The sequence below is a fragment of the Phocoena sinus genome, chromosome 13, assembly GCF_008692025.1.
Source record: "Phocoena sinus isolate mPhoSin1 chromosome 13, mPhoSin1.pri, whole genome shotgun sequence".
In the NCBI taxonomy this organism is placed as follows: Eukaryota; Metazoa; Chordata; class Mammalia; order Artiodactyla; family Phocoenidae; genus Phocoena; species Phocoena sinus.
This window is the reverse complement of record NC_045775.1, coordinates 35,280,498-35,290,211: the sequence shown is the minus strand read 5'-3', so window position 1 is coordinate 35,290,211 and position 9,714 is coordinate 35,280,498.

Genomic DNA, 9,714 nt, shown 5'->3' with positions numbered 1-9,714 from the left:
ATGCAGACCCGGCCAGCAGCTGTGCACCCCGTCACAGAGCAGAAGTCAGAGAATCAGGGAAAGAAGCTGAACCCAACAGAAGCAGAGCGGAGAGGCGAGTCCCTCCGAGGACCTTGGTCCTGCCCTTTGTGCTGTGGCTTAGTGATTCAGTTCCTCCCCTGATTGTAGGAGATATCCTGAATCCTTTGAAAAAACTCTTTTCCTAGAACTAGTTTGAGTTTCTATCACTTGCAAATGAAGAGAATTACCAACCAAATGCATCCTGGCAGCTTTCCTACCCGTCGTTTGTTGTGCTTTGGCTGTGTGCTAGGTGCCCGGTAAAGTGCATTACATCCGTTACTTCATATAATCCTCAGTTAGCTATGGGTACTATTATCTCCACTTTAGAGATGACAAAACTGGGGCTCCATTTCACTTAAATGGGGTGCCCCTCAGGCCTTGGGCCTGGTCCTCTTTGACTAGCATAGATTATTCTCTCCCAGGCAATCTTGTTCATTCCCGTGTTAATTCCATTTCTACAATTTCCAATTCTCAATCTAGACCTCTCTTTTAGACTCAAGTCTGGTATATCCAGCTGCCTACTTGATACAGGTATTTCAAACATAGATCTCTAAAACTAGACATCTGCTATCCCCTCTCGCATCAAATCTGCCCCTCCCCTGGGGCTTCTCTCTCAGTAACTAGCCCTACCCTTCACCCAGTTTCCCAGGTCAGAACCTGAGAGTTATATTTGACACCATCTCCTTTGACCTCCATACCTACCCTATTACCAGTTCCTATTGTACCCACTCCCAAGCATGTCATGGCTCTGCCCACTTCTTTGCAGCTCTGCTTTCCCTAGTCCAACCACAATCCCTTCTCCCTCAAAAGACAGCCTGTTCCTTGGTCTCCCTGCATCCATTCCAAGCCATTATCCATTGAGCTGCTGGATATGTTTTTGAAAGTGCTCTAACCATATCCCTCACTCCTTAAAACTACTCAGTGGTTCTAGTCCAAAGTCTTTCCCAAGGTCTATGTGGTCCCACCAGATCTAGACCTTTCTATTCTTCAACCTCATCTTGAGTCTCTATTTTGTTCACTCACTATAGGCCCTCTTCAGTATGAGTATCAAAGTCTTCTGATCTCAGGGCCTTTGCACATGTTATTTCGGCTGTCTATACAGTATTCTTTCCCTCTTCCTCCCCAGCTCCTACTATTCATTCTTCGATATACTTCAGGTCCTGGCTTAAGCCTCAGAAATACCAACTCTTGAGCCCTCCATGAAATATCATCCTACAGCACCCTTCACTCTCTATAGCACTCAATAATTATGTTACTGGATATACATTTAATGTTTGTCTCCCTTGCTAGACTACGACTGAGGGCGGGGATTGGATCTGTCTTCTTCATTGTACCTGCAGCACCCCTTACAGTGTCAGGCACAGAGCGGGTGCTCAGAAATATTTGCTGAATGAATGACTGAGTGACAGAGGCTTGTGACCCAGGACTCACTGCTGGTGTTGGAGGAGACTGACTGGACCTCAACCCCAATCTCCTGGGCTCTGAAGTGCACTCTGTTAACTTCTGTGCAATATTGGCACCACTGGGGAAACCAGGAGGATAGAGGCTGAGAAGCTGGCCTCGGGCCCTTGGACTCATCAGAAAGGATGCAGGAAGCAGCGGGGGAGGGGTACCAGTCTACTGCCAAATGGAGTCAGGCCGGAGGTAAGGAGATTCCCAGTTCTCGGGTGAGGACAGGGGATGGGGATGGGGGCTAGAGGACACCCATTGATGGAGCTCTGGTCCTGCCCCTGGCGGCCCTACTATAAGAGCTTTGTCTGTATTGCCTCATTTAATCCCCTGCCAGCCCTGCAAGGCGAGGGATTATTACCTCTTGTTACAGACAAGGAAATGGAGCCTTAGAGAGAGAGTTAGTAAGTTGCCCAGAGTCTCCCAGCTTGTAAGGTCAGAACCAAGATTTGAATCTGGTACTTGAGCCTAAGAAATCAGCTATTTGGGAAAATCGTCCAGAAAAGAAAATGGCAGGACAGGTCCCCCTGTTGGACTTCAGGGAGAGCTTGACACGTCTTCTTCCATCACTTCACCCCTGCGGGCTGTGTCCATTTCTGGGGATATGTTTTGAAATTCCAAAGGCTCTTGCAGGAAACCTAGGAGCCTCTCCATGCAGCCCCTCAGGTGGCCGGACCCTCCCAGGCTGGCGCCTACCTCCCTCGAGGATTTTCCCTACACAACTTCCATTTGAAAAGGAGCTTGGGGCCCCGGTGCCTACCTGCTGGGACCCATCAATGCCCTCAGCTCAGGGATGCAAAGTGAAGAAAGCCTGGCCCACTGAGGGGAGTGAGGGCTGGTGGGGGATGGGGGACTGGGAAATCCCCTCAGAGCCTGGATTTGGGTTTACTTTTTAACATTATTGTAAACGTTTCCCACACCGCCATTTAACACCACTCATATAGAGAGAGCTCTTTAAAAAATTTGCATCAGATACAGCCCATTATAAATATGAATTCATCAATGCTCAGAACAACTCTGAGGTAGGCACTATTATCCCGACATTTTGTAGACTGCGGGGGTTGAAGCAGACAGGGTCGGTGACTTGCCCGTGGCCACCCGCAGGAAGTGGCAGAGCTGGGATTTGAAGCCAGGCACCAGTCTCTGGATGCTATGCTCTGAAATCCCTCCTCTCTGCAGGGGAACCTGTTGGGGGAGAGGGATCTCTCTGGTCTCGGGAGATAATGGGTCCCTTTTTTTCTTACGCGCCCAGAGTTTGTTTACCTCGGTGAGCAAGGGGCCGCCCCAAACAAAGGGGATGCAGGCGGAGATAACCCAATCATTCCAGGCCTGCCTGGGCTGTTGGGAGGGCAGGGATTGAACCCAGCCTGCTTTGGGGCTGGACTTCGAGAAACTGCCAGGGCCTGGCTGCCTGCTGTTTGTTGCAAAACAATGAGTCAGCCAGGCTGGGAAGGGAGTGGGAAGGTGGGGGGATGGGGGTAGAGGGGCCCCCAGCCCTGCCTCTGGCCTTTTCCAGGGTGGGTTCTGCCCACTCCCACCCTCCCAGCTCTTAGAAGTTTCACCAATTTCCTTTTTTCTTGTTTGGCTGAGTTAGGATAAGTATTGAAAAATAGAAAGTGCCCTAGACAGGAAAACACTCTGAAAGCTGAAACCCGCCCGCTCAGGCCAACACCCCGGTGGGAGGTGGTCAGCAAGCCAGGAGTCCATCCCTGGCCTCCTTCCCAGACACCGGCCCACAGTGGCACCTTAAGCCCTGGGCAGGAGAGAAGAGAACTTGGAAGTCCAGGGATGAGTGGTGACCATTTCAAGGTCACAGCTGTGCTGATGTCCAGGAGGGTGGGGCAGATCCTGTGGGAAGGACTTGGGGGCCAGGTGACTGGAAGGGAAGAGCCCGGAAACAGAGACCTCCTTTTTTTCAGTTGGCCTTGCCAAGGGACCCTGCCCTTCCATCCTCATGTGGGGAGAGCCAATCACCAGGGGCATATCAGGGGGCAATTCTCTACTCTGGCCCTCACTGGATGAGCCAACGTGGTTGCCTCTGAGGGATCCCATTTGGCCACAAGCCACTCCATTCCTCTCCAGGCCCTGCCCCTCTGCCTCTGGGCCCCTCCCTCCCACTTATCCGAGAAAGACAGTGCTTTCCCCTTGTTAGAATGGGACAGAGGGAACTGGCTCAAGGTCACAGAACAAATTCATTAATTTATTCATCAAAACTTTGGGCTGCAGCTGAGCCAGACTTAGAAGAGGAATGAGGCAGGGCACAGTCTCTTGGGAACCAGCTGCCTGAACCAAGAACTGCTCTGTAATAGTGCATTGATCAAGACTTATCTGCCATGCTTGCAGCAGGGACATGCAGGTGGCTGACTCAAACTGAGAACCAGGGAAGACTTCCTGGAGGAGGCATAGAGCAGGGTCTTAAAGACTGAGTAGGAGTGTGCCAGGGCCAGGAATGGCAGAGGAGGGTGTTCTGGGCCAGGGAGAAATCAAATCCACCAGTTCCAGGCCCACTTTCTAAGCTCTACTCTCTGGTCTGCAAGCATTACTGAGTTCCCACAATGGCACAACACAGCTGGGACCTGAGAGAGGAGGATACAGGGCAACTATCACACGGTGCTTGCCTTCAAGAAGCTTCCTGGGCCAGTGGGAAGACACACAGTCCTCCTGGTAATGCTGAGGAATGCCAACAAGTGTTGAGGGCTCCACTGCATATCTCTATGTGGGATACATCTCATTTAACCCTCGCCAAACTTCTACAAGTGGATAGTCTTTTTTTTTTTTTAATTAATTAATTTATTATTTACCTTTGGCTGCATTGGGTCTTTGTTGCTGCGCACAGCTTTCTCTAGTTGCATTGAGCGGGAGCTATTCTTCGTTGCAGTGCACGGGCTTCTCGTTGCGGTGGCTTCTCTTGTTGAGGAGCTCGGGCTCTAGGCACGCGAGCTTCAGTAGTCGTGGCTCGTGGGCTCCAGAGCGCAGCCTCAGTAGTCGTGATGCACGGGCTTAGTTGCTCCGCGGCACGTGGGATCTTCCCGGACCAGGGCTCGAACCCGTGTCCCCTGCATTGGCAGGCGGATTCTTGACCACTGCGCCACCAGGGAAGCCCAACAAGTGGATAGTCTTATCATCCCCATTTTACAGAGAGGAAACAGAGGCTTGGGAAGTATCGGTAACTTGTCCTGGGTTGCCAGCTGGTAAGGGGTGGAGCCAGAATCTAAACTCAGGGGCCTGACTGTGGAGCCTGAGCCCCCAGCCACTGTGCTCACTCCAGTTGGAGGGAGAGAGGCAGCTGTCATAAACTTTATTTGGTGGACAATGGGGAGCTGGCAAAGGCTTTGGAGGCGGGGAGGGCATGACATAATCTGACCTGCCTTTTGGCACAACAGCTCCAGAGGCCACTTGGATGATGTATTTAAGGCACAGAGCAAAGGAGGATATTGTCTTAATGTTCAAGTGAGAAAGGATGAAGGCTGAGGGGTACTGGGGGCACTGAGGAAAAGAGCTCGCTTACAGAGGTGGAAGGAGTGGCCTCAGCCCTGCCCTGGCCTCATCCTGGGAGAGTAGTCTTTGCTTGACCTCCTCGGACCCTCTGCTGCGAGTGAAGCCCAGACGGTGGCTGTTTGTCCAACAGACACAAACTGAAGGCCTGCTAAATGCAGGCCTTGTCTGCCCTGGGAAACAAGAGGGAGCCCAGAATCCTGTGGTGCAGTGGTCCTCAGTTAGCAGCATCACCTGTGCTCTTTTGCCCTCTAACCTCCCACGTCTCCAAGAGAAGCCGACTTTCCATTTAGACACTTCTCTAATTGTTTAAGCACAAACCTTTCCCTTCCACCATCTCTCCCAGTTCCCCAGGAGATTCTGCGACTCTTACATTTGTCTTCTTACATTTCCCACAGGACCAAGTACAGTACTGAGTACAAAACTAAGTACTCATTTAGTACCTGCTGAGACTAATTAGTCTCAATGAGGAAAAACTATTCTCCAGCTAGAGTCTGACCTTAAACTCAGATCACAAATTCCTTAATCTATCCAAGCAGTTATCAAAAGGTGCTTTTGGCCCCCGAGTCTCTGTCAAAGAGTGAAGCTGACCGACGGGCCAGTTCTGTGAGACCAAGTCCCTTGGTGAGGATGACACTGCTGAGCCTTTAAGGCCGCCACCCTGTATGCAGGGGGCAGATCTCTGAAGCTGTCAGTCATCCCAAATGAGCTTATCAGCACAAGACATCTGGAACTGCAAGCTGAACTAGGGAATGAATGGGAGAGCTCTGGCCAGGGTAAGGATGGGTGGGTGTCCTGCAGTACCATGAACCGAAGCCTACTGCAGACTTTGACAGTTGTGGCCGCTAAGGTATAGGCAAGCCTGACTCTAGGAAGAAAGGAACCCTGTGAGGTATCACTACCCTCTAGAGACTTCAGTGCAGGTAGCTCAGAAGAGAGAAATGGGGCAGGGCCTGAGTGGGAACTGACCATGGGATGTGTCCAGTGTTGGTTTGCGTTTTGTGGGGTGTGTATGTGTTTATTTCCTTTTTGCCCTTCCTTAGGACTTACTAAAGCCCTCTGGGAAGTTTCAGCTGCCTCAGCTGTGTGTGTGTGTGTGTGTGTGTGTGTGTGTGTGTGTGTGGTGAGGTGACAGGTGGGGGAAGGGTTGGATCAGGACCACGAGGTGAGGGATGCTGAAGCTTGGGTTTTCAAGAGGGGTGCTCTCTCTTCCCCTCCCACACCCTGTCCGGGTAGCCGGCCTAGGGCTGGACTGGAACTATTTCTTCCTTTTATTTCTGGCAAAAGCTACAGGAGGGAGTTCCCCTTCTCTGTTTGTTTTGATTCTGTTGTTTTCTTAAAGAGAGGAAGGAAAACCATCATCACTTTTTCGGTTTTGTGAACAAAGGCAGGCAGAGAGGATGTTCGCTGGGGCGGGGGATGTGGGCCTCACTTTCCCCCTCCCCCCACTCCCTTCAGCTGCTCCGGCCTGCATCCCCACCCTGCAGAACATAGATCAGGCCCCATGGTGTGGGATCAAGTTTAGGTGCTGGCTCTGCCTTTTAAAAGCTTTTCACCTCTCTGAGGTACATCTGTAAAAGTGGGAGTTGTCAGGTCTGCTTTACAGGATGGTTGAGGTTAAAAACAAAATAAAATGCTAACCTGTAAAAACACGATGACTGCTCCAGAAATGTCTTTCCTTTGCTTCCTTCCTTTGGGGAAGAGAGCGTGGTCTATCCCCTTGGCCCAGGTGTGTGGAGTAGGGGGAACTTCCCCACTGAAAGCCCCCTCCCATCTTCCTGCTAGTCCGTACGAAGCTGGCTTCTGCCCCAGCAGGACCTGCAATGCCAGCCTTAGGAAGAGGCTCCGAGAAGAAACAACAGGTAAGGCTGGGGCTCTTTCTTGCTGCCTGGAATTGTCCCCACTCTGTGGGAGAGAGGTGAAGCCCCTGAATTTCTCCCAGCCCCTTCATCCCTCAAGCTCCACGCCCCACTGGATTGTATGCCCCAGGGTCCACCCCTGCAGCCCTGGGCAGGCTCCCTTCTTTGATGAGATGTTTGGGGCTGCCCTGACCAGACAGAAAGGGAGCCCCACCCTGCTTCTAGTACCCTTCCTGGGCCCCAGCTTGCTCTGAAACTTGGCCAGGGCATGCTACCTCTCAGGGCATCGGTGTCTTCGTCTGTAAAGTGGTTTCTGAACTTTTTTTAAATACAAACACTCTTTTATAGAATTGAAACATTTTGCACACCAGCTCCCTGCTTCACGTGATAGCAGTCACGCTTTAAAAATCCTATGGTTGAGAAAAAAATACAAATGACCATAAGCAAATATGCATTCAGTAACACTTTTAAATGAGTGTGGGTTTTATTCAACAGCTTCTACATAAATTTGAAAATGTGTCCCCTTATGGGGAGATGTCAGCTTCTAGATGGTGATGATACCTAAGGGAGTTTGAGGCTCCCATGGTGCCCTAGTCTCTGAGGGCACAGGTAGCCCGGGGATTGAACCGTTCTTCCTTGGCCCTCCTGCAGCTGACCCAGGGACTCAGGAACACCTTAACGGTCAGTCTCAGGCTCAGATAAAGATACAGAAGCCCAACAGTGACAAGAATGCAAATAGTGTGGCGGCTTTTCTCCAACACATGGATGCTGCCTGGGCTTGAACCCTCGCTCTGCCACGGACCAGCTTTGTGACCTGGGCACGTGGTACTTAACCTCTCTGGGCCCCAATTTTGTCATCTGTAAAAACGGGAGTGATGGTACTAGTGAGTTTCGTGAGGATTAAATGAGATCATGAATTCATGGACTTCCTTGACACAAGGCACACACAGTCGGTGCTTAATAAATGTTCCATTTTAAAACACAAATAAAAACAAACCCACAAGTACCCCCTGCTTGCCTTCTTGCAGTTGCTTGTTGCCACCACGTGGGCTGGTGCTGACCCCTTCGGGAATGGGGGCCTGGACCTCCCCTCACCTGTCCTCCTCCGGGACAGAACTCGGAGAGCGCCCCTCATGCGCTGTTCCCTGGCCGGCCCTTATCTCCCTGACGCCGGATTCCAGTCTCCCCTCCCCGTTGCTTGGCCAGCCCAGGCCCCCATGCCTCCTCCACCCCAGGCCCGGCCTCTGCTCTGGGGACCAGCGCGTTGGTTCCCAACCACATGAAGGGAAGGCACGCGGGAAAGCCATAAACTCAAAGGCTGAGTGAGAGGGATGTTTGTCAAAGCAGGACAGATCTGTGGCCAGGGACGCGGAGGGAGTGTGCCGGGACTTGAGCGGAAGCGGGCATTTCGGGGGAGAGGGGATGAGCACCGGGGAGCTGGCATGGGCAGGGCAGGAAGGAGGCCCATTAACACTTGGGCCCGAACGCGCTTCCTCCGGCACCTCGGCCAGGGCGCACACAGGCGCGTTTGTCCCGCTTTCACTGTGGCGCTGTGTTCGCAGCAGCCCCTGCCCCCCAGCCCCAGGTGGGCGGTGTTGCCAGGGCACAAATGCCCTTTATGGATGGGCAGTGCCGGAGGAAGGCAGCACCTCCGTGGACAGTCACCACCCCCCAGAATTCAGAAGCGGCCCTGGAGCCTTCTCCCTCCTGGCAGTTGCGAGCACCCAGGGAGCCTGGTCACATGGGGCGGAGGGGCGTGGCTTTACCCCCACCGGCGTGGGGGGCCCGTTCATGGGGGTAAATCCCAGGAGAAGCAGCCAGATTTGGAAAACCAGAGTCCCCCAGGTGACCCTTCCTTCCAGGGCCTGTGCTGGGGGATGGTCCCCTCACCCTGACTGCTGCCTTCTCCTGGGGCTGAGGTGGGGGTCTTTCCTCTCTCTGAGGGGTTCTAGGGGGAGGGCATTGCCCTGGTGAGACCTGAGGAGGAGAGGGAAAGCAGGCAGAGCCCAGTTATCCCGCATCACCCTCTCCCCCACATCCTATGAAGAGTGGGGCTTCATCAAGCATCCAGGGACAACCTGACCATCCCCTCCATGGAGCGCAGTCCTTGTGAGCCTGGGACTGAATTCTGAGGGGCCCCCGGTGCTCTTGCGACGGCCAGTGGGCGACAGAAGTCACACATCTCACAGACAAGCCCTCCCGTCAGGCCCCACTGAACTTCCGTCCCCCATTCACACAGATCTTCAAGCCCCTCTCCCCCTCCCCCAAGCCTTTGGCCCATTTATTCCATTGACAGGTGCAGCCCCGGTGCTGCCTGCCTGTCGGTGCCCCCTAGGGTTGGCCCAAGGACCTGCACCCCCGCCCCCAAAGGTAGGGTCCGATTGAACCGGTTCTCTGGAGGCCGGGAGGAGGGGAGGAAGGGCGCCTGATTGCTGAGCTCTGCTCCCTGTGCCCATGACGCCAGGCTCAGCCAGGGTGCAGGTAACCCCTTTCTGTAGAAATCGTCGGCCTCCTTTTATATACGGACAGACTGAGGAGAAGAGGCCCAGCCTTCTGGGGTTTGCAGTCTAGCTGGGAGCAGGGTCAGGTGAGGGGCTCAAAGTGGGGGACAGACCCACGTGCTGGTGGAGGGGCGACCTCCCTGTGGTGCCTGAACTGAGCCCTGCCTGGCCGTGGTGCCCTGTGTTCCTGGCACCCCTTCTCTCTGCTGGGCTCTGCATGGTGTGTGGCCCCCGGGGGAGGGAGGGAGGGAGCGAGGCCCTGTCTTCACTCCTTTCCCTACCCCCTGAAGACCCCCTGTGAATGTGACACCTCTCAGACCACGGCCACCATCGCTGACTCGGGTTTGCCT